The sequence below is a fragment of the Triturus cristatus genome, chromosome 10 (genome assembly GCF_964204655.1).
Source record: "Triturus cristatus chromosome 10, aTriCri1.1, whole genome shotgun sequence".
Taxonomy (NCBI): domain Eukaryota; kingdom Metazoa; phylum Chordata; class Amphibia; order Caudata; family Salamandridae; genus Triturus; species Triturus cristatus.
Window position 1 is genome coordinate 345,799,439 of NC_140593.1, and position 26,491 is coordinate 345,825,929.

The 26,491-nt window shown below is 40.6% G+C and overlaps 1 long non-coding RNA gene across 2 annotated transcripts in view; it reads left to right on the plus strand.

Moving 5' to 3' along the window:
- Positions 1 to 25,509, plus strand: part of LOC146789423 (uncharacterized) — a 150,968-nt gene extending 125,459 nt beyond the window's left edge. Inside the window, exons 2-5 of one of the 2 annotated variants that reach the window (XR_014969795.1) lie at positions 18,904 to 19,072; positions 20,528 to 20,672; positions 24,107 to 24,278; positions 24,643 to 25,509. This is a non-coding gene — a long non-coding RNA (uncharacterized LOC146789423). The remainder of the gene's footprint in view (positions 1 to 18,903; positions 19,073 to 20,527; positions 20,673 to 24,106; positions 24,279 to 24,642) is intronic. The other variant, XR_014969796.1, reaches the window with a different exon arrangement.
- The last annotated feature ends 982 nt before the right edge of the window (positions 25,510 to 26,491 follow it).

Consider the following 26,491-nt stretch of genomic DNA (forward strand, 5'->3'; position numbering starts at 1 on the left):
CTGGTTTCAGTTGATTGGAGAAGAAAAGGGTAACCAACTCTGTCTCCGAGTCCGTCACAGGATTCAGTGTCCTGAAGGCACTTTAGAGAGCACTGCCTCGTTTCGCAATGCAACCCTGGTCTCACCAACTCCGTCAATGAGCCGCTGCTTGCACCGCATCCTGTGTGCATTTCACTCCGCACCGCTTCGCACTCCGCACCGCTTCGTTACATGCTGCACTGACGTCATTGACTCATTCGCTGCCTGACTTGAACATCAGACTGCTCTGTCGACGCATAGTGACCTGCCTGCACCGCATTGAGCACCGTCTCACCCTGCAACGCAAGCCTTAGTCCACCGACTCCGTCAAACAGCCCCTGCCTGCACCGATCTGTGAGGACACCGCACGCTGCAATGCTTCCATCTTACATCGCAATCGTGGCTGTTGCCCCAGACCGGCTCGTACCATTGTGTCAGCCGCAACAAAAAAAGTACTGTCTCGGAGTCTGGTGACGCTTTAGCTAACCTGCATCAACGCAGTTGGCTGGACTTGTTAGACTCTTTCGTATTCAGTATTGCGGTAGCCCCAGATGGAGCTACCAAGTCAGAGGAACTGTATTTTCACGGTTTTCCTGCAATTTAAAGGTTATTTTGCAAAGTAACTATTTTTAAGCATATTGTATGTTGGATTTATGTTGTTTTTGGTCTTGTTGGTTTAGATAAAGTGTGCCTATTTTTTATACTGGTGTGGTGTCCATTTGTAGTTATTTCACTGTGTTACTATATGCATGCACAAATGCTTAACACACTGCCTCTGAGATAAGCCTGTCTGCTCGTGCCAAGCTACCAAGGGGGTGAGCAAGGTTTTTTTTAGAAGTGTATCCCCCTTACCCTGTCTAGGAAAAAGGATTCCTACCTGAATAAAGGTGAAGACCCCTAGAGACCCCCATTTCTAACATCTACCAAACTGAATGCCTTTAATGTTCTCATCTGATCTAACGTACTGCAAATTACTCCTTGCTTCGGACAAAAAGTAATGGGGATGGGGTATCTCTGATGGCCTACCGTTCCCAGTGTGGAAGGCTCAGAGAGCTTCTCGCTTAAGTTGAATCTTAAGGTGGGTGCATGGTAACCTGCTAAAACTTGATTTTAAAAGCAAATCCAAATACTATTTCATCTGTTGTGCTGGCAAGGAACTATCTGTCCACCCGGGGGAAGGCCTTTTCTGTGTCTAATGAGAATTACACTGCAGATATTGCTTCCTTTTTTTTCTTCTCTACTAAGTGCACTGTTTGGAAGATGCTGTCATGTGTCTGTCCACCCTTACTGGTCGAAGTGTATTAAGTCAGCAAGTAGAGGTTCTAGTCTGGTTCTATTGATTTTTGTGTATAGTTCTACACACACATGCAAAAGCGATGTTGGCCTAGAGGAGTATCATCATTTTGAGTTTTTCCCTGGCTTCGAGATTAAGAACATATTACTAGTACAAACTTTGAGGTTTGCCTTCCTTTGCATTTGAGTTGAACAAGGTGGTCAAATGTGGTGCAAATTAGTTGACATATGTCTTGCAAAATTCCCAGTGTTGCAATATAGGCTTGGATATTTATGTAGTTTGAGAGATGGCTGTCAATACTTGAGGTCATGTGATGTGCACTTTGAGGGTGTCACTCTGGTTTGTGATATGACTCAGTAATGACACAGATAAAATGTAAGCCATTCGGTCTTCATCTGAGAAGGAGGTGAGAAAGTTCAGTGCACCTTAGAAACATTTATTGTGTCATTGTGGAATATACGTGGTGAGCACTTAAAGCGCTCCAATACCATTGGTCGGGTCTGCGCTATGGCAAGACGGAGGATGGAATGAGTGCTCCAATAGCATCAGCTCATGCAAAAAATAAAATAAACAAGTGCTGTTCGTGTTGTAACAACTTTTTAAAAAATGCATTAGTTCATGTACACATGCATTTTAATGGTATGTGTGTATGTGTACAAGGGATACAACCTGAAAACACAAGTACATCTATGGGGTGCTTGAAAAAAATAGATCCGAACACTGGGAGCAGTGTAAAGAGACATGTACTTGCTCCATATTCTACGGAAGTGCCAAACACAAGAAGAGGGCATGATGCCTGCATGCCATGACAAATGGCATCAAAGAAAATGAGAGTGGGAGGATGAACCCTTGCTTTGTTGACTGAGCCGGTGCACAGTCTATAGCTGTGTGTTATGCCTGGGTGAGAGCCATGGAGATTGAGCAAACAGCGGGCTGGGCCATGATATGGAGCGTGAGTTTAGGGGGATGAAAGAGGGCCGGTTCCTTACACACACCCCTAATTTTCCGCACTGCATAGCTGAACTATGTACATTTATTTCGGCAGACTGCGCTTCGCTTGATTGCCACCCCGGGTGCTCTTTTCACTTGCCTCCATTCAGATGCATTGCAGCAGCGCCCCTAGGGAGTTGAGGGGCTTTGCACACGTTCAAACCTGTTTTCCTGCCTGCTGCTCGAAGATCTTTTTAGTTTAACATTTTTTCTTTTTTAGAGGCTATCGCCCGCCTGCCTGTTGCTGCCAAATTCTTATTATAGTGTTTGATTGTTATGTTGGTTTCCGCTGAACATAATTTCTCTCTATGGGAGTTGTTCTGTATGTCACACAAGACGATGTATGTCCAGAAATTATGCTTATGAGCGGAGCATATGGTCAAGCATTCAGGTCTCTGTGATGTCCTGCCCTGCTTACCTGGTGTGTAAGCTAAATTGAGGTTCTTTATCTTTATTTATTGTTTCGCGGCCTGATGGGCCAATATGTAATGTGATATCTGTGCAGTATTGAATAAACAAAAAAACAAGTATGCAGGTGTCATCGTGTGTGCATACTCTGTGCAGTTCTCCAGCTAAGTCTTTTGGACATTTTTTTTTATTTTTTATTTGGAGAGACTATACAAAGTAAAAAAATATATATTCATAAGCAATTTTACATATAAATATAGCTGACATCTGATTACGCAAGAACTTGTTGTTCAATATTTCATAGATATTTACAATACAGATAAAAAAAAGGGAAAGAAAGATAGAGATCATTAATCACAAATCAATCTTTTTATGTCACAAGATCTAAAAACCATGATTCAGCCTATCTCCTTACCTGACAGATTGGTTTGTAATCCATTACTTCATAGGAGCCCAGAATTCCCTATCTCTCCTGCTTGCAGCACGGCCTTTACATTTATATAGTGATTTCTAAAGGTGATATATAGCCAGCAAGCAACCTAGCCAAGCCTGAAATTGAGGTGGGTCCACATCTCTCCAATGAGTAGCAACGAAAAGCCGAGTTACAGCTATTGAGATAAAAACAAACTTGTTTTTATGATGGTCACATTGTACCTTCTCATCGCATCCGAACAACATTAGGGTTGAAGTTATATTGATTATAGTGTCTATTGCTGCTGACAGAAATTCCTCTTTTTGTTTTATCAGGGGATTCAATTTCTCGCAGCCATAAAACATGTCGGTTATATCTGCTGGCCCTTGATCGCATCGGGACATTTATCATCCTCTCTTTTACCCCACCGATGTAATTTTGCAATAGTGAAGTAGAGATCATATATCGTATAATAGTGTTGGGCTTTCAGGTTGGCTGCGAGGAATATCCCCTTGGCTAAAGCTAATGAGCTGTACAAATCAATGTTGGGGTCTCATAGCCCACTTAGTTTCTACTACCTCGAGGTCATCGGGAAGTGTATCTATCAAAATTTTATATATGTTTTTAATTTTTGTCCGGGGCTGAAGCATGATCTCTATTAAAGAATTCCTATGTACAGAGAATCCCTCTTCCTTCATTTGATTTTAAAAAACTGGTAAGCTGTCTATATTTAAAATATATTCCAACCGCTATACCGTACCTTTGTTGTAGCTCGAGAAACGACAGCCTTTGTTCAATTAAATAAAGATCCCCCACCTTCAAGATTCCCTTTTCCTCCCCTTGCCTAGCCAAGTTATCGTACATTGATGTGGGAAAAAGAGGAGATCGCCACAATGGTGTATATCTGTTATATTTTGGTATTTTCATGAGCCCTACCATTCATTTCTATATTTTCCAGATTGCGATTATCACCTTAAATTTAGTTTTTTATAGTAGCTGGCCTCTATCTGTCGGAGAAGTACTCCCTGTGCATTTATTCCTATTGCTAGCTCATATATCGAGCGGAGGTCCCCGTTTACATCATGTTGTCTGTCACCAGTGCCTGATGAAATTACAAAAGCCATTTGCTGTAAGAAAGTTGCATAGTAATAGTATCTAAGATAGGGGACAGACCATCCTCCTAGATCTTGAGGTAGCGTTAAAAATTTTAGGGAACGTGGAATTTTTGAATATATCCAAACAAAATTGCTAAATATGCTATCTAAGGGGCATATCAACAACAACCGGCGATAATTATCGCTGAGCGCACTTAGCGCTAGGATAATTATCGCCGGCTAGCGCCGATTTTTATCGCTGAGATAGCGTGCTATTAGCAACGCTTATCTCATCAGCGATAAAAATCCTAGCGCTAACTGGCTAACGTGAGATTATCGCTGGAAACCCAGCGATAATCTCACGTTAGCTAGTTGATAGGGACTCACAAACTTAGCCATGATATACACCCTCCATAGGATATCATGGCTACGTCAGTCCTGAAGCAGGCGTAAGGAAAGTAGCGATAACAGAGGTTATCGCTACTTTTCCTGACGCTATGCTTCATAGCGTTAGGCTTGCTGATAGGAGAAATGTCGCTTAGCAACCTTTCTCCTGTCATGCCAGGTCAGGAACGCCCACTTTGCATCTCATTAGAGATGCAAAGCTGGGCGTTAGGAATCCTGACGCTAAAGCAAGGTTTCACGCCTTAGCGTGACCTTGCTGATGAGGCGATAAAATTATCGCCGCTTTTCGTCCGAAAACAGCCACAAAAGGGCGAAAATATTTTATCGCCTGCTTGTGAATATGCCCTTAATTTCTTTAAAATAAATCTTCAATTTCTAGTGGGATAGACCTAAACATATATAGGACCTTGGGAGCATAACCATCTTAAGTATGTTACATCATCCTATAAGTGATAAATGAAGTCTATCTAGACAACGTAGATCCGTGCTGATCTTGTTGATCATAGGTAGCATATTTGTTTTCCAAATGGTCTCTACGTGGCTGCTGATCTTGATACAAAGATAGATCACCTCATTTAATCTTCAAGGGTCATTGCAGGGGGTTTTAGAATTGCATAAAATCTGGGTTTTCCCTGTGTTCAACCAGTAGCCGGATTTTCGACCATATTCACTGGCTAATTTCTGAATTTGAGAAATTGCGTTTTCTGGGTCAGTGGTTACCACTGCCAGATCATCGGCATAGGCCATTATCTTTGTATCGTACCCATTATAGTTGACTGTAGTAATTATCCGATCCGGAAGGATTTGCTCTATAAAGATATCGATATACTGGACAAATAATATTGGAGAACAGGGACAACCCTGTCTTGTCCCTCTTGCAATGTCAATAGAATTTGATTCTTGACCCATTATGTTTAGTCTCGCGTATGGTCTGTGATACATAGCCTATATGGCTGTCAAGAAGCCAGTCCCAAATCCTCTCTGTACCATAGTCGCCCAAAGATACTGCCATGAGACGCGCTCAAACGCCTTCTCGGCATCTAGGAGGATCATACCCATCATCTCACCGGTTGTCTCAGTTATATCAAACAGGGCTATAGCAGGTCTGATATGATCTGTTGTGCCTCTTGTTGGTATAAAGCCATGTTGCCATGGTGAGACTAGATGGGTTATGATCCCCCCTAACCGAGTCGCGAGGATTTTTTAGTACAGTTTGGTGTCGACGTACATGAGGGATATGGGTCTGTATGATGCAGGATTGTCAGCAGGTTTCCCTTTTTTTAAAAAGACCACAATATCTGCTCCTTGCCAGGACTCAGGAGGGATCCCGCTATATTGTATTCCAAGAAACAGGTCTAGGAGTATCAGAGCTATTTCCTCTTGAATTGCTTTATATAATTCAAATGGAATTCTATCAGGACCTGCCGCTTTTCCTGAAGCCATGGATTTCAGGGCTGATAGCACCTCTTCCATCGTGATTTCTTTATCAATCTCTTGTTGCAGCTCTTCACTAAGCCTACGCTGACTTCCAAGGGCTAAATCAGTTTCATTGGAGAGCATAGGATCGAGGCTATCCTGTTGATACAAATCTTGATAAACATTTTCAAAGGTCTTGATAATGTCTTTTATTTCTGTATAAAGTACACCGTCTTGGCCTTTAATTTCAGTTATGTTGTTTCTGGCTACTCTTTGTCTGATCCGCAAGGCAAGAATCTTACCTACAGTCTCGCCGTATTCATACCTCTCGCTTTTGTGTGCCTGCTAGATAGCTACCCCCTTCTTAGTGTAATAGCTATTTATTTCAGCTTTTGTGATCATTCTTTTTTGTCGAAATAATAATTCTTCCCTCTCTTGTTTTTGTCTAATTGCACTAGTGCGTTCTTTTTCTAATTCTCCCAGTTCGGTTATCAAGGCGTTAATTTCACTCTTCCCTTGTTTTATAGCCCTCCCCACAAAGCTAATTGTTTCTCCACGGAGGCCTGCTTTAAAACTATCCCAAACTACACATCGCGAAGAACTATAACGGTTCATCTCATAATATTCTGTAGGCCATTGTTTAATGTGTTTGAGATATTGATCATTGGATAATAAAGATCTATCAAACGTCCACTTAGCCTGTGGACGATCTTTGGTCTGAAATACTAAATTCATAACTAAGGGATTGTGATCCGATAGTAGTTTGGGTAGTTTCTTTACTCCTGCGGCCGTGATCAACGGGGATGACACCAAAAAGTAATCTAGCCTGACACATTTCTTATGAGGATTTGAAAAATATGTGTAACCAGGGTCTGTAGGATGTTTTACCCCCACACATCCTTCAAGTCATAACTAGTCTGCAAGGTCGAGAGGGCTTGATGAACATGGGGTTTCCTCCCCTGGTATTTCTGGATTCTACTACAGCCAGTATCATAGTGAATATTCAAATCCCCACAAATTATTAATGGGCCTGGCCATGATGTTAATTCGACTTCTAGGTCATTAAATAATTGTGGATCATCCTCATTTGATCTGTATATTGTATTGATGGTCAATCCCATGGGCAGTTGTACAATAGTCCATCTTCCCCACTTATCTTCCAAGACCCTTTGAACTGGACTGATACAGTTTCTTACATGAATCGCAACCCCCCTGATAGTTTACGTTTGTGTGGAGCAGGCTACGAAGTTGTATCCCCTTATAGCTAAAATATCTCATTTCCTCCAGGGAATATGTGTTTCTTGTTGGCATATTATATCGACTTTTAAACCTCTTAATATTTCAGCGACTCTGATATGTTTTAATTTGTCGTTAAGACCTCCAACATTGACTGAACAGATGGTGATCTTACCCATTTAACTTATTTAATTTCCTCTGATTTAAAGGCTCTTGCTTATTTATACTTGCTGTCTCATATCTTTTGTCTTTAATCACATCATTCTTCTCTTTGCTCTTTTCTTGACTTAGACGAATGCTAATCCAAATCTAACTGATATCTTGATTAGACATAAATGTATAGGTCATTTGGATAATTTACTCAACCAAGCTTGTCTCAAAAGAACTCGAGTAGTTCTGCCCCTCAAAGCCAAAAACTGTGAAACACCAGTTACACTATGTGGTGTGTTGCGGTATGACCAAAACATGGCATGAATAGCATACCCCAAATCCACACCGTCAATCGCAACCTCTCTGATTCACTCACTCGCCCTCCTGTTAGCTCTCTCAATTTTACCATTATTCTGAGGGTGATAAAGACTACCCTGTCTATGTTTTATCCCTGCTCCCTAAAAAAATTCTTTCATCTTTGATGGAAAAAGATTGCACAACGGTGTCAGAAATCAATACAGTAGGGAACTCCTCCCTAGCAAAAACATCAGCATGAAATGTGATCACACTTTTAGTATTAGGCTCCCAAATTTTTTTACTTCGAGCCGTTTTGAAAAAGTGATCAATTAAAATGCTGAACACTTGGTAGGACATAACAAGGACCCAAATAAATCTATACTCACTTTATCCCACACTCTTCTAAGACTTCCAGAAGCATTCACGGATGGTGTGCCACACTGTAGACCTTTCTCATTAATTGCACAAGTCGCACACTTTTCAAACCATCTTTCAACTTACCTGTCCATTCCTGGACACCAATAGGTTGTTCTGAATATCCTCTTAGTAAGAGTCATGCCCAAATAACCCTCATGACTTATGTTCAACAGCTTTCCCTGATCATAATTGGAAGGAACAACTTATCTGATCTGAATAACAGTCCCTCCTCATAAAATAACTCTGACTGCACCTTACTGTAAGCTTGAAGTCTCACAGGAACATTACTCCCCCTTAGCCATCCCTTCCTCATGTATTCTATGATCTTATTCAAAAATATATCTTGTTCAAGAGTACATCTCCACTTTCAATGATACACTTGAGCTCTGATTATGATGCTGGTCAGCCTGCACATGACTGGCTGTTGGTGACAGTCTGACCTCCTAAAGGCCTTCGATCCGACTGCCGCATTTCAATGCAGGTGATCAAACCCTAAGAGGTTGAGGGGAAGACCGCCACCTATGATAGGATCATCTGACCCTAACGGGGCAGCAGACGTAATCGCAATCCCGAATGGAGGTGGTGCTGAGGCAGGCACCGCCGTAGGGATTATGATATCCCTTCCCAACAGCCTTTTCATGTTGGAAAGACCGCCATGAAAAGGATGGCAGAAACAGATTTTGGGGGCCCCAAACAGGGCCCCCATCTGTAGTAGGGCACTTTAAATGCGTCCCAGGGGGCACATGTAGTGCCCCCTCTCACCTCCATGCACCGTGTGGCATACACCACATGGCACACGGTGCATGTATGTGCAGAAAGTGCTCCTTTGCATGGCAGATTGTGCTGCCTCTGGTGTGTCTACAGGGTGTTGGTACGGTTTAGAGTTTAAGAGACGGATTGTTATGTTATGCTTGGGTTCTTTGGTCATGCAATGCTGATTTTGAGTTCCAACGGTGGTTTGATCACTGTTGTTCTGATGACTTATTTGCACTTGTGGCTTTGTTTTCAAAAATATTTTATTCTTTTATTGGTTGGTTTGGTTATCGGATTAATTGGTATCCAAGATCTCAAAATATATTGTTGGTTAACCATTTGCATAAAGACTTTCAGGAGGAAGCTACATTCATGAGGAAGCTACATACAATAAGAAGAGGAAATGGGAAAGACTTGGTGACAAGAGAGATCATCAAGATGAATATGTTTCCTCTGAAAATAAGTAAATCTTACGAGATTCGATGTAGGATCCCATAGCATGTTATTTTCATAGTCAATCACATTCAGGGAGGGATGAAATGCTCTGAATGTTTCTAAACTATTGGGAGAATGCAAATGTTAGGAATGTTGCTGAAGATGTATGTACACATTCTCTAGTGTGTGAAAACAAATAATCAGGTATTTGTGAAAAAAACAATCAGGTCAAATAGAGCTAACACTGTAATTAACCACAATAGCAAATCAGAGGTTCCATTTGCGAAACTCCAAGCATATTTTGTGGCATTTATTTATTATTTATTTATTACATTTATAAGGCGCGACAGCTACTCAAAAAGGGTTTGCCGGCACCGAAGCAGATGAGAGACTGTGTTGAAAAACGGCTTACATGTTCTTGGTTAAAAAGCCAAGTCTTCAATGATTTGCTAAATTGGATGTATTCTGTTTAGTTTTGAAGAGCTATGGGCAGGGCATTCCAAAGTGAGGGGCCTAGATATGCAATTGACCTTCCACCCATCAGAGATAGTTTAATTTTAGGAATGAAAAACTTCCCCTGAGTGGATGAGCGGAGGTTACGAGGAGGGACATATGGACAGAGCAGAGATTGAAGGTATTGAGGGGCAACTCCTATTTTGATTTTAAACATATAGCTCAGGGCTTTGAACTTGATTCGGTCCTCCACCCTGAGCCTGTGCAGGTCTCGTAGATGGCCAGAGATAGAAGTGGCTATAGGAACCCGGCACAAAAGCCTTTACAGCGGAGTTCTGGACCATCAGCAGACTGTGAGTCACTTCCTTGTTTGAGCTCAAATAGAGAACATTGCCGTAGTCCAGCCTTGAAGTGATCAATGCATGGACTACAGTTTTCTGAGTGGGCTCTGGTAGCATCCAGATGACCTTTTTTAGCCACTTCAGGATGGTAAAACATGTGGCAGCTACCTTGAGAGCTTGGGATTGCATACTGAGCGAGTCATCATTGGTGACACCCAAGTTGCGAACTTGGCTGGAGGGTATGGGATGAGCACCCATCTCACAGGGCCAGTGTTGAGGGCCCCAGAGTTCCTTGTTTTTCCCAAGTATAAGGACCCCGGTTTTCTCACTGTTGAGTTTGAGGTAATTTGATTGCATCCACGATGCGATTTTGCTCAGACCCACTGAAGGGGAGAAGGCCCAGCCGTGTTCTTCATGGAGAGAGAGAAAATGATTTGGGAGTCGTCTGCATAGGAAAACAGGGTCAGCCCAGACTCTTCTATAACATCGGCTGAGAGTCTTACGTATAGGTTAAAAAGTTAAGGGCTAAGAATGGAGCCTTGAGGTATCCCATGGACAAATGAGTAGATATCGGAACAAGCTGTGGGGGAAAAGACTTGAAAAGTGCGATTTGTGAGAAAAGAAATGAGCCATTTCAAAGCTGAACCACAGATGCTCAAGGATCTTAAAGTTTTAATTAACACGGTGTGAGACACCGTGTCGAATGCTGCGCATTGCCAGTTTAAAATTGCTTGAAATGCATTTGTGTGACTGTCTGCCTGTTTTGTAAATGGGTTGAGGTTTATTCCACCCGGAGATTAGGCAGCCTAACAGTTGCCAAACTCTTGTTGAGGGAATTGATACTGAGATTATGGTCTTCTAACTTCTATCGAGAGAAATCACGGCTCCCATTTTAAGAACTACATTTGACAATTGATTTGTACTTGTCTCTAAACTGACCAGAGGTTCCATTGTAGTTATTGTCTTCAATCTTCCAGAGTGGGAGAGATGATGAATGGGACACTGAAGAACAAACTGGCAAAAGTGTGTGCTTCTATTAATTTGAAGTGGCCAGATGCACTTCCCCTTGGTTTGATGAGCATTAGGTGAACTCCTCACAAAATGTATGCTCTCTCACCCCAAGAAGTGCTCCTGGGTAGAGTAATGAGATTGGCTTATACTCCTTCAGCTATAGATGTTTCAAATACTGATGACATTGTACTGGATTACTGCAAAGGTCTGGCTGATATGGAGAAATATGTTTCTCATAATTTCTCATTGTGAATGCCACAATGTAGTTACTAATAAATAAGAAAGGACTAAAAATACCATAAGGTTTCAAATACTGATGACATTGTCAGGATTATTGGAAAGGTCTGGCTGATATGGAGAAACATGTTTCTCATAATTTCTCATTGTGAATGCCATAATGCAGTTACTAATAAATAAGAAAGGACTAAAAATACCATAAGGTCCTGATTTATATATTGGCAGTAAGCATACTCTGTTGCCAGGGTGATGTAGTTTGCTTGCCACCGATATAATGAAATGCTCATCAAATTTAGATGCTGGCAGAATATAGTTTTGCAACTGCAGAGACTTCTCTGTCTCCACTATGACCAAACTTCTCTGATGCCCCGACGGACTTAGATGTGAGTACATACAGCCATTTTTACTGCCAGGAAAACCCTGGTGGCAAGGGGCAGTAAAAACTAAAAATACTCCCCTGACCATGGTAGTTGACTCCCATGACAAATTATTGTTTCAAACTGATGCTTCTGCAGTAGCCCTGGGAGCGGTACTACTCCAATTCCAAGAGGATGATCAAAAGGAGCACTCCATCTTTTACTACTCTTGTTCTCTTTCTCCAGCAGAAATGAATTATTCTATCTTTGAAAGGGAGTTGCTAGCTATGAAATAAGCATGTACCAAGTAGAGACATCTGTTGTTGGGAGTGAGACATGTCTTGGAGGTCAGAACTGAGGATAGAAACTTGCATGCTTTAAGAACCATCCAGTGTAGGAACTGTCATCAAGCAAGATGGGCATATTTATTTTCCCAATTCGAGTTTATCATCAGTTATATTCCTGGTACTCAAAACATACATGCAGAAGGCTTTTCTCTAAGATACCCTGATGTTTCAGATATTGAAACAATGCACATCATTCTACCCGACTGCATTATTTCCATTACAACTACCTGTCTGAAAGAAGTCCAGCACCACTGCAACTAAACTATAAAACAAGTTGGAATTACCAAGATTCACTACAATTAACATCATGCACCTGGCTATATTCTTTCGAAGGCACATTTTGTTCTGACCCCAGGCCTTCAAAAGAAAGTGGCATTTTTTGTTTTCTTGTTCTCTTTCTCCAGCAGAAAGGAAATTATTCCATCTTTGAAAGGGAGCTGCTAGCTATGAAAGAAGCATCTACCAAGTGGAGACATCTGTTGATGCGAGCAAGACATGTCTCTGAGGTCAGAACTGACCATAGAAACGTACATGCTTTGAAAATCATCCAGTGTAGGAACTGTCATCGAGCAAGATGGGCATATTTCTTTTCCCAATACGAGTTTATCATCAGTTATATTCCTGGCACTCAAAACATACATGCAGAAGGCTTATCTCGAAGATACCTTGATGTGTCAGATATTGAAACAATGCACATCATTTCACTCGACCGTATTATTTCCATTACAACTACCTGTCCAAAAGAAGTCCAGCACCACAGCAACTGAATTATAAAACAAGTTGGAATTACCAAGATTCTCTACAATTAATATCACCCACCTTGCTATATTTCTTTTGAAAGGCACTTTTTGTTCGACCACAGACCTGCAAAAGAAAGTGTGTTTTTTTGGTCTCAAGTGGTGGCCTTCCAGGACTTAAGAACATTTACAAACTACTTTTTTTATCCTTTTGGTGGCCCCAATTAAAGACGATGTGACTGGCTATGGAAGGTCTTGTTTCATTTGTGCTCAGATGAAGACTTCACATAAGAAACCAATGGGTGTGCTACAACCTTTACCTGTAACCACCAGGCCCTGGGAAACTGTTGCCACAGACTTCATTGTTGAATTACCACCATTGACAGGGAAGACAGTGATAATGGTTGCCATTGATATGTTTTCATAGATGTCATATGTTGTGCCCTTTAACAAACTGCCAACTGCTAAAGAAATGGCACAGCGATTTATCAAGGATATCTTCAGGCTTCAGGCTACATGGTATTCCTGAGACCATCATCTCTGAGTACTAATTGGGAACATGTGTGTAGTTCCAGTCAAGAGGATCATTAATTTACTAAAGAAGAGAGGAGAGTGAAGATTGTGGGAGATTGAAGAGATGAGAGAAGCATAAGAGAACAAATCAGAGAAGAAGAAGAATTTCTATTGTCAAATTTGCTCCCTAGAATGAGAATGTAACATGAGCAAATGTGTATGGTGTTTATGAACCTTTGATAATTGGGAACATTGAATATGTGAGAGAAAAAGAGTATGAGATAAGTTACGTTATAAATGGGGAATTTCTGATTGGTGAAGAGATGATTTTGAGAGGAATTTATTATGAGTGTGGTAAGGTTGCTTATTTCAATTTGCCACATAATTCTGTTGGATCATGTTATCTTGCTTTGGTGTTTCCCAGAGTCTATCAAAGGAGCAGAATGGATGATGTAGTTGGTGAAGAGAGTAAAACGTGTATTTGGAAAGATAGTATTAGATATATTAGGCACTATTATTCCTCCTGTAGATGTGGCTAAGAATGATGAAACAATTAGATACTTATCTACAATTGTTGACCTGTTTGCTTCTAATACAACTGGAGCCCTAACTCAAAAAGGTTCTGACTTAATGCTATGGTTATGCAAAATCATTTTGTACTTGATCTTTTTGCAAAGGAAGGCAGGGGGTTCCAGGTACTGACAGTAAAGGAATAGTGTACCTTTATACCTGATAGCAGCAGGGTTATGAACACCTATTATAAATATTACTAATTTTGCCTTGAACATAATCAGCAGCTGCCCCTGTCCTAATCATACACTTCGCTCAGCCAAGAGCCACTTGCGTAAGAGAGCTGCCTTGGGGACTTTTGGGAGTCCAAGAAAGGCCAGTTCAGCCTAGAATAACTGCTAAACTAGAAAAGAGTTCCAGCAGTCTGTCTCTGGAACAACAAGTGCAGATTGGTTTGCTGTCCAGCGGACAAGGCATGTTGTACTCTGTCCAACTGAGATTAGTAAATAGCCCGAGCTATAGCCAGTGGTGGCCCTTACTCAGGAGGTGCCCCAGGTGAAACTAAATTTGATGCACCACCTGACCCTCCTCTTGAACCACTTCCTAATCTGTACCTTCCTGTTAGTTTTCCTAACGGGCACCTTTTGTGCTTACCGGGCTCGTGCTGCTGAATATTTCAGAGCAGTGACCGTCCTGTGAATACACATTTGCCCCTTGTCCCCTCACCCGAATCACTTATTTGGTTGCTAAACTAGAGGTGAGAGTCCTTGGGAGGAGTTGAGGGTGAGAGGGAGAAGAAAACGGGATAAAGTAAATTGGAGAGAGGCTGAGAAATCTAAAGAAATCACGATTTTAAAGATCCAAATGGTGGCCACTATTGCCACACAAGCTCTTGAGACTATTTCTTGGCAAAAACAAGGAATGGCCATCATTGATCTGCCAAGTTAGCTACAATGAGGGGGAAAATCAAAGGTGTGCTGGTTTAACTTAGGAGTGGCACTTGATGACTATTCACAAAGGTATTTTGAAGTACCTAAAATAGTACTGGTGTGGTTCTCTTTTATCCACTTTTACAACTCTTTTAACTACCCTAAAATGGGCATAACATTGGAATATTAATGAAATATTCACATGCAATTAGCACAAACAGTTTTTACTTTTACTAATAGGGAATTGGATGTTTCAGAGCTGATTTACAAAGTCATAAAGGAGTACATAAAAGAGTATTCCTGTGGTATTAATTCCCAAACTTATAAATGCTTTTGTAAACAGTCCATTTTGTGAATAGATGTGCAGAATTTTTAGGTCAGTAGCCAATTAGTAGTGGACCAGCCAGTTTTTACTGGATAATGTTTCCAGCATGACAAATGTTAGGCACAGTGGTTATGGACCCATCACTTACTACAAGTCTTGATTCGCGTTGACAGTCATTATGTAAGATGAGATCATGGATTCTGTCTTTGCATCAATTGAAGGATGTGTAAAGTTGTTTGGAGTTCCTATTATTCAAATTTTGAGTTTGCCCCCTGCAGCAGGTCCAGGGGTTAGCATAAATGTAACGAGAATACAGGGACCAGAGTATTCTTCCTGTCGATTCAAATCCCTTAAATATTGGGCCGGTATTCACTCCAGTGCGGTTTAGGACCTTGGTACCCCAATTTGTAAATGTTCAGGATAAGGTAGGAGTGTTTCCCATGAAATAATTACTCAAAGTCATACCGGTTTGTGGGTAACTACTATTCTTTTTTGAAGGTAGATGGTTTAGTATGCAATGTGGTTTGAGGAACAGCCAACACGTGTTTCACCCCCTCGGGCTAATAAGCTGGGGACTTTCTCAAGGCTTTGAAACAATCAGATCAGTCTCTTCACGTCCTCAGTCAGTATTAAGTTACATTTCTCTATGCATCTGTATGTCGGGGTTAAATCCCCCTACCGATCGAAAATGTGATGTCACTGAATCCAAAGTAGGATATAATTATTCAATAATAGAAAAAGAGCAGCACCGGACCGGAAAGTGACCATAAAAGAGGGTGATAAAAGTCTGAAATTTGTGCTGTGAAGGTGACACTAAAAATTTTGAGAAACGTATATGTGTTTGTGCAATTGAGGCTATGACAGAAAACAAAAATTGTTTATGGCAAAAATGGAGGCAAGCACCAACAATATTGTAACCAACAAGTTACATACACCTGCAAAGATTTACATAGGGTTTGTGTTAGGTTTTCATTCAGTTTTTAAACACAGCCTGACCCAAAGTCTTTTGCTTGGATACACAAACAAATCATGATTTGTGTTGGTTTGTAAACTGCAGTAACGCAACTCAGTGGAATGCCCTCCCTTGCGTTATTTTTCATCAAGTGGTCAGACTACGGCGCACTGGTACCTGCTTTGGCAAATGGTAGCCACAAGTGTGCCAGTGCAAGGAGAAAGCAGAACTGCACCACCTCTAAGTAGATGTGACGCAGTTCTCTCCTGTTCACACAACCCAGTGCAGCAACTGTAAATGCGTGACCTCTTTGTAATATGCCCCACAATATATATATATATATATATATATATATATATATATATATATATATATATATATATATATATATATATAAATTAAACACCGAGCTCAGAAAGTGCAGAAGGCGCAGCCCCATAGTCACAGGGGGCACACAGACGCGCCTCGTTGCCAGTTGTGCACATGTACTGCCCATTAGCAAGCTGGAGAATCTCCCTAAGGAAGTAGATTTGCCAAATGAATTTGCAAATGGCCCATTTCCAAATCGGTTAAGCAAAGTCATTAAAGGATTATAGACACATACTCTGTTGTCTTTCAAGTGTAGGTGTTGTTTAAAAGCCACGTTTGGTCTCAGTGTAAAGTGCGATAATATTTTAAATTAACGCAGATGTTTCTGAGGTTCTCATACTTTTATATTAGGCCTTTTTTAATCTAAATTGCCGAATGTGGTCCGCCGTTCGATACTGACTATAGTACAATTATTGGAATACAGTTGCTTTTAGTTAGCACTAACGTTTAAAGTATCCCGCGTTTTTATTTTTATATGGCAACACACAGAAGAAGACTACACAGCTGGGAAATTGGGGGATTCAAACCTAAAATGCCCATTCATTTTCTTTGTACCGTGACTCGAATTTCAAAGTTTGATGTTGAATTTTTGTAAGCTTTGATTTTGTTTATGACCTTGAGCTGAAATTGAAAATTCCTTCTTTATTTCTCAGCAACAGCGGTTACTTGAAGGAAAAAAATCCACTTCATTGTAGATGCCATCTATTTAATAAATAATACATAGGCTAGTGACACTTATTAGAAGACAGGCCAATAATGCTTGCCTATCAAGTGACAAATTCTGACAGATAGATTTGCAAAAAGAAAACTGATGCTGCTCTAGGTTTTGTGTCCTCTCGATGAGCTTGACAAACATAAATATTTTATAATGGATAAACTGTCAAGTTGTGTTATATTTAATGCAGTGGAGCAGCTGAGAATTCAACAATTTACATTTGAAAAATCTCGAAAATAACGCAATGTTCATGAAGGATGAGCAATTATTTATGTCGGTTCTTGGTGATGGTAAAGCTCAGTAGCAGTCGCCTGAATTTAGCATATGGTAAGTACTAGGTCAAAATCACTGCTGTGCAACAGGAGCGGCCTTTTGCAATTTGAAAACAGCTCTGCAACATACACACATTAATAGGTTCGAACCTACCCGACCACTTCAAAAGAAAGCAATACGTTTATTTATCTGTTCAACATGAAAATCAAGTCTGTTAAAAGACTAGGGGGCATATTATAAAGAAACGGCGTTAAAATTATCGCCGCTCTAGCGGCATTAAAAGGCCGCTAGAGCGGTGATAATGGGCTTGCTAATATGCCCTTGAGAATTCCCATAGTAGCCCATGTTCTGGTGTCAACATGGGCTTCTATTGGAATTCTCTGCGGCATATTATCAAGCCCAATATTGCCACTTTAGCCGCAGTTTTCTGCCGCTAAAGCGGCGATAATTTTAACGTTGGGCTTGATAATATGCCCCTAGGTCAGGCTTATCTTGCAGTGGTGCATGTATGAATCACCACACATACAAGATCTTCCCCAAAACTAGATTTTATATAGTTCACTGCAAATAACCCACACCTCCTATGCTTTGTAACCAATCGCAAGCTGAAGTTACAGAGACCCTTGCTACAAATACAATCATTTTCATGTGATCTATAGATATTGTAATGCAAAGAAAAGAAAACAGATAATTGAAAGTTGGTGAGAACTTGTGAGCTTTAAATAAAAAGCACATAAAGCTGCCCCGTGAAACAATAAAAGAAGTCATTTTGGATAGAGATATTGCCTTTCAAGGAAGCAAAGTCAAAAGGGTGAATGAAAATTTGAATTAATTAAGCAGAGGCATTCAAGCATGACCTACTTTCTCCCTAGGTGCTATGTTATGTTATGTTTTTGGAGCTTGTAGCGCACACGGATACTCCAGGGAGTGTCCCGGCGCGATCCTTGAGGAGTGAAGAGTGGCAGTTTAAATGAGGAGGAGGAGGAACATTTTCAATCTTTTTTTAAAACAGTGGGGTCCTGGATGCTGCGAAGAGCAAATGGAAGCGAATTCCAGGCGTAGCAGCTCTGAAAGCAAGGGAGCTGCCACCCATCCTTTGAAGACAAAAGCGAGGTATATGGGCTAGGAGCTGATAGGCTGTGCGAAGCTGTCTTGCTGGAGTGTAGAACATAAAACGTTTCCTTAGATAGATTGGGCCAGAAGCATGCAGGGCACGATGCGCCAAGACCAGGGCCTTGAATTTAGCTTGTTCGGCTATAGGCGTTTCGTAAGCAAATAGAAAATAAACTTTCGGGGCGTGGCTAGCGCCCAGCGAAGATGGCGGTCTGTCCCCGACTCTCCCGGGACTGTGGTGACGGCGCCGGCTTTATCTCATGAATTAGCGAGAATGCTGTAAGGAGAGGATATTCGTGTGAACTCCTGGAGCGCTGACAAGAAGCGTCTTTTTGTCTCCATCACCCTGTAAGCCGCATTTCTTTCAGTTTAACCTCCATGGCAGTCCCGTTTTCAGAACGGGCACCATTTTGTTTTTCCTTCTCGCCTTAGGTGGAATTCATCCGACATACCGAGTGAGAAGAAACGCACTACACAGCGGTTTTGACACTCGAGGATTTTTTACTTTCTTTTGCTCCCACTTCTACAATAAACCTTGGGAAGCTGCTCCTGAATTGAGGAAGATAGTAAGTGGCATTATTTCACTCAACGCATTTCAAGACCTGCTATGATGGATTGAGTTTTGTTTATACCTCTTTTCACATGCATGTTGTATTAACTACGGTCTGCTTACATTTCACCTTGCCTGTCATTAATCTCCAACACATAATGACACTGCCTTTTCCATGCTTAAGTATCATCATTTTTATCACTGTGTCTCATCATTTGCAGGTGTTTGCAGGGGGGCGCTCTGTTTTTCTCACAGTGTCCTCACTTCTTTTCTCCTTGCATGTGAATTTTTCATCAATAAGTGTCATTTACATATTTTGAGACTGTTTTTGCCAGATACTTTTTCTTGATCCAACGCATGGGAAAATTATTCAAAGTTTCTTCGCTCTCATCGTCTCTTGCACGTAAATCTACACTTCGGACTAAGTCCCGCTCACATTGCGTCTCCATGGATGACTCATCAAACATCTCGCCTAAGGGTGCTACACCCTACGCCATTACAGCTTCCTCTGGGGCAAATAAAACCCCAAGCAAACATTTAAAAAAAGATCCTCCCTCTCCTCCTAAGCAACCATCCTCGGTTTCTCTGGACTTACTACTTGAAGAAATTAGAGCTCTGCGTCCATTTGTAGAAGAAACCAATTCTCAAATACAGATCCTAACAGATAGATGGTCAAGTTTGGAAGACAGACTTACCACAGTTGATCAGAACCTTGAATCCTTAACCTCGGCTAGTAGCAAAACAGAAGATCTCCATTCTCAGGTCCAACTCCTTCAAAAGCAAGTTGAAAACCTGAAAAACAGAAATAGACGGAATAATCTCCATATATACGGGTTATCGGAAGGAACAGAAGGATCTGACCCTATCAAATTCTTTAAATCATTATTACCCAAGGTTCTTAACTTACCACAAGAAACTCAGCTAAATATACAACGAGCTCACCGCCTAGGTCCTACCCATGCCTCATCATCTACCACCTTAAAGAAGCCAAAAGGGGTTATTCTATATTTACATGAGTATACTGACTTACTAAGAATTCTCTCGGCGGGCAGAGCTGCTAATCGTATCTCCTGGGCAGGTAACAATCTCTTCTTCTCCCAGGATTATTCAAAACCCACGGCCGACTGACGCAGAGACTTTCTTGCAATAAGACCACAACTTCGTTCTCTGGGGGCCAGATATGGCCATTTCCACCCATGCCTCTTTAAGGTTACCATCAACAACAAAACTACTACGTATGAAGACCCCACAAAATTGAGAAGTTTTCTTAATTTTTATCAGGCGGAGTCCATGGACACCTCTACATCATCCTCATCAACTCATAACAGTCGTTGACAATGTATTAAGCTTATATTTGTACTAGTGTCGTAGTTCTTCATGTTCACTGTTGTTGACTCTTTACATTTTTGATTGATTACAGTCATTTACTGTTTTGATTGCGATATTTATCATCCTCTTTTCTTCCTTACAGATTACGTTCTCCTGTTGTACTTCCCGATGTGTCGTAGAGCTCGCCGGTTCTTGTCCCCTCATGTCCCCCGATTGATGTCTGGAGTCGTCATCCTTCCATGTGGCCTCATCTCTCCCCACCTTACATGTGTTTTCACTTCTCTTCCGTAAGTATGTCTTTTGTGTTTGCTTTATTCTTTTCTATACTATTTCTTTCTCTACCCCTATCTTCTTATTCTTACCATATCTTCTCTCATTCTTGTTGCTGGGTCTATTTACTTTCCATCTTTCTCTTGCCCTTCCCTCTTCTTTCCCTCATAGTTTTTCTCTTTTCAAATTCTCAAGTTTCAGATTTAACTTGCATTTTCTTGATTCTCATTTGTCGTTTTATGGTAGATGCATTAAGATTGGTTCATTGCATTACACATTCAATATTCTTGACTTATGGTTGTAAAGATATTTACATAGAATGTTAAAGGTTTAAATTCCCCTATTAAGAGACAAAGGGTATTATCTTATTTATCTAAGTTGGATGCTAAAATTGTTTTATTGCAAGAAACTCATCTTACTGATTCTGAATCTCTAAAGCTCAAGAAAAACTGGGTTGGTGAACTCTTACTCACCTGGAGATGGTAAACGAAATGGTGTCATCACTCTCATTCATAAATCATTCAAAACCACCCTCATCTCGCAAAAAACAGATGAAGAAGGTAGATGGTTGTACACCAAGCTAGAGATAGACGGTATCCCTCTATCACTTTTTAATGTTTATGCCCCTACCTCTGGAGATGCTCCTTTCTGGTCCCATATGAATCAGTTGATTTCCCAACATTTTGACACTAATGTGATTTTGGCTGGAGATTGCAACCAAGTCTTTGACCCTTTTTTGGATCGTAAATCCACATTCCCTTTCATTCCTTCAAAGCCACATAAACTTTCACACAAACCATTAAACATTTACATTTATCTGATGCATGGAGGCTTTGTAACCCAACCTTGCAGGAATATACTTTCTATTCTTCACCACACCAGACACAATCAAGAATTGATTATTTTTTTACATCACATAATATATCCCAATCTCTCGTTTCTGCTGATATAGGCCCCATACTCATCTCTGACCATGCCCCTGTCTCCATTTTGCTAGACCTATTACCCCATACTGATCATCCTAAGAGATGGCGCTTCAATAACTCCCTGCTTCTAGACTCTCAATTTAACACCTCTTTTACCTCCTTTTTCAATGAATACTTTCTTCTTAATGACGTTGATAACATGCCCTTCCATATAATTTGGTACGCCTTTAAAGCTTCAGCTCGAGACTTTATTATTAGATATTCTTCTGCTAAACGTAAATCATTTCAGGCACTAAATAAAAAAACCCTTTCGAAAATAAAATCTTTAGAACACACTTATTACACCTCCAAATCGAGAAATTGTTTAACTGACCTCATCAATGCCAAGATTCAATATAACAAAGATAGAACAGAGGCAGCCTCCTTGTTTCTTTTAAAGACTAGCGCTAAATTTTAGGGTGGACAGAATAAAGCTGGCATATTGCTTGCCAATTATCTGAAAACTAAACAAAATAAGCTTCACATTGATTTCATTTTATCAGACACCAACATATCTAAGTAGAAGGACGCAGATATTTTACTTGAATTTGTTCAATTTTATAAGAAACTTTATACTCCTGAATCTTACCCTTCTGAGGCTGATATCTCTCTCTATCTCTCCTCAATTCACAAGCCTCCACCCCTACCTCAGCAACTTGACCTTCTTGAAAGAGATCTAACTCAGACTGATTTACTTAATCCTCTTAAATCTCTCAAAAAAGACAAATCCCCTGGACCAAATGGTTTTACTGTTGAATTCTTTAGACATTTCGCCCAACTTATTCTTCTTAAGTTACACAATTTAATTTCCTCTCTTTATTCTTCTGGCACTTTTATGGATGCTTTAATATGTCTTATTCCAAAAGATGAAAAAGATCTACGTTTTTGCAAAAAGGATCGCCCCATTTCCGTAGTTAATATAGATTATAACATTTTCTCAAAAGCATTAGCTTTTCGTTAGGAATCTCTTTTGCCTCGTCTATTAGTGTAAGAACAATCAGGTTTTGTTAAAGGACTCTCCATTAATGATAATACTCGTCTATTTTTTTATATTATTTCCATATCTCCATATCTCTCTGAACCCCTTGCTGCAATTGCCCTCGATGCTGAGAAGGCGTTCGACAGAGTACACTGGCCTTTTATCTTTCATACTCTGAAATGGTTTGGTTTTGCCCAAAAAGAATCTCTTTTATCTCTTTGCTTTATTCAAACCCTAAAGCTGCCATTTTTGCCAACGGTCTTACTTCTCCCTACTTCTCTCTTCATAGAGGAGTCAGGCAGGGCTGTCCCTTGCCTCCCTTCCTCTTTAATCTAGCCTTAGAACCCTTTCTGTCTAAGATAAGACAAAACTCTTCTATTATAGGGCATACTTCTAAATCTTTACATATCAAATTAGCTGCAGATGCCGGTGACGTTCTTTTATTTCTCTCCCAACCTCAAAATTCCTTACCGGCTTTCTTGAAGGAAGTCCAAGCGTATTCTTTAGTTTCGGGTTATAAGTTAAATAATGACAAATGCTAAATTCTGCCCTTAACCATATATACTTTCAAAGATGATTTTTCCCTCTCCAATTTTACTTGGAACCCTTTCCACATAAAATATCTAGGTATAAGGTATACCACCTCCATCAAAACATCAATTGATCTAAATTTCAATAAATGCATCAACAAACTTAGCTCCCTCACAACCAAATGGCACCCTTTATATCTTTCATGGTGGGGCAGACTTGACACTATTAAAATATACACTAGTCTAATATGGCGTACCGTTTTTGAGAAAACTCTCCGCTACAGTCCACTTTCTATTTCATTTCCTAGCGCATACGTCATATAACGTGAACGGAATACAGAGCATCCATTGCTTTCTCCACGTTTGGAAGTTACATGAAGACTTCGTTTCGGGTAGGTTACGAATGGGAAACTTGTGTGTTCGCTAAGTAAGGTTGTTAGTCGATTGTGAAAAAATAGTGGATTAAATTTGGTTGTAAGAGGTTTTTGGCCACTTTTAGTGCGTTTTTGAGCTTTTCGTGTGCCTCGTGATCACTAAACGGTATGCTGTTACCGGCCTCTTGAGGAAACTTTATTGATCCGCTTTTCCTCGACTCCGTGTATACATATGATCTTAGGTTTACCAATTGGGCATTTATGCCTGTTCATTGATTTTAACGGTTATTTCTAATTTCTGATAATAGTTAGAAAATGGGATGTTATTAGCGCATGTTGGTCTGTAGCACTACATGAGACTCTTGTTTGTGGGCCAGTAAAATAAGTAAATAAAAGTTTTAAATATTTGTTGCCATGTTTCCGTTTGTGGTCTTTTTTGGTTTATGTTAATATTTGTTTTAGACACCATTTTGATGCCGGTACATTTCTGAAACACGATATATTTAACGGGGCTTTTTTATTCTAGAGTACAACTGTTTCGTAGTAGTTAACACTGTTTGTTTGGGATAGTAGAACAAGATGATTCATTTTTATCATACTTAGGCTTATCAGGACCTGAGGAAAGCGTGCATCATTTACGCTAGTCATTTGTTCCGGGGAGAAGGATTACCAATATACCTTAAGGAATCTACAATACCCGGCTGGCCTACATTGCCCTTGATTGATGCTTGACGAATCATGGATTTCTTTAATGGATTTGTCTAATTGTGTTTAGGTGAGAACAATTTGATTAGGGTTTATTTTCTATCTCTTTCTTCTTTCATTTTCTTCATTGGTCCTTGGTGGTGGTTTCGGCTTTTCGACAGTAGGGATATACACTCTTTCTTTTGGTGTTGGTCATTTGATTAGGGTGAGCTAATAACACTTTGGCTGTTACAACATTACTTAGGGACGTATAAAATGTGTTGGATGGTATATAATGGAAAACATGACTTATTTATTCTCTTAATAAGTAAATAGGCATAACATTGTAAGTGCACTAACAGCATACCCATATGATTACATCTGTGACAATGAGATCTTATAGGATGGGTGACTGTTTTATGTTTGTGATTGTTCTTTTTATGTATTGTTTGCAGCCTTGAAAAAGTACTTTTAGGACGAAACACGTGTCAGCTGTTGTGTACACATATCTGGATTTTGTAAGAAGACATATTAAAGAAACGTGCAAGTGAAATTCCAAAGCTATTGCTGGACTCTAATTTCTGACACGCTCAAACACATTGTGGATATCAGCTTCCCTGGTTTATTATAATTGTTGTGTGCCTTAGCAATTGTGTAAAAAGTTTGTGGAGTCCTGAGAGCCTTTTGTCTCTTTTGGATTTTCGATTTATCCTCCAAAGGCAGAGGGGGATGATTTGCTTGAGAGCACCTTGAAGACTAATTTTATGGAATCTAACATTTTGTCTACATTTTTTAAGTGGATGTGCATGCAAATGTTCTGGCAAGCTTCTGCTTGGTTCTCTGTGTGAAGATCTATTAAAATGATGTTAACACCTATCATCCTCTATCTTCTTTCTAATTTTCCAATTTCCATTCCCGTGAAACTGTTTCACAAAATTAACTCCACCCTTACTTCTTTTCTTTGGCTGAACAAAACACCAAGAATGTCTTTATTGAAGCTATCGCGCCCGAAATCCGAAGGAGGTGTTCGTTTCCCTGATTTCCCTAAATATCATAAAGCTTTCTTATTAAAACATGTTTCCAAATGGTTGTCTCTGCCTTCTCACGATCTGCCTTTATGGATTGATCTGGAAAACTCCTTCTTGTCCCCGTTTTCTTTTCAAAAATATTTATTTTTTATGAGGAAACCGCACAATCTTCACACTCCAATTATCAAACATTCGTGTAACATTTTGAATACACTTCTTCATGTTGAACCACATGATTTTACTACATTTCTTAACTCCACTATTTGGCATAACAATTTCATTCGCATTAAAGGTAAACAGGCTTATGTTATGTTATGTTATGTTATTCGGATTTCTATAGCGCACAGCTGCCCCAGCAAAGGGGCGTCTTGGCGCTGCCAGCATCAGAGAGTGGACCTAAACACTAAGACATAGAACATCAAGAATAGAAAGAGTGACCAAGAAGACTAAGTTGAGGGAAAATGGAAAGTTTTAATCGCTTTCCTGAAGTCCAGCAAACATTCCATCCTACGGATCTGAACAGGCAGGGAGTTCCATAACTTGGCTGCCAGGCAGCAAAAGGACTGGCCCCCTGCGCGAAGACGTTTCACACGGGGAACAGTTACCAGGTGCTGCTCCAAGGAGCGCAGCTGACGCTGGGGAACATATGGAGTAAGCAAGTTACCATGCAGACTAGGCGTAGCCAGCTTCAGAATCTTAAAAGAAAGACACAACGTCTTAAATTGAATGCGCTCTGCCATCGGAAGACAATGAAGTCTCTGAATGGCGCCAACTGAGGGGCAAGACCGCGGGAGCCCCAACAAGGCTCTGGCTGCGGCATTTTGAACACGCTACATCCGTGTTCTTTCAGCTTGATTGGCCCCTAATAAGAGAGAACTGGCATAGTCCAATCGAGATAGAATAGCTGACTGGAAAATCAGCTGGCACATTGGTGGGTCGAAAAACTTCAGAAGGGGCTTAAGACCCCGCAGGAGTCCAAAGCATGTGCCGGCAACTTTTTTTGTATGGTCTTGATAACTGAGAGAGGAATTCATCCATACCCCCAGGTTCTTAACCACTGCCTCGGGATTAGGAGTTCTACCCAGGACGCTCGGCCACCATCGCTCACTCCATAAGCTTGAGTTCTTCCCTACTAACAAAACCTCAGTTTTGATAGCGTTCAACTGTAAGCAGTTAGTGGTCATCCATTCTGCAACGGCAGCCAGGCCGCTTCTAAACCTAGAGGCATTCAATGTGGAACCTTCAGCCAGGACCACCACCAGCTGCGTATCATCCA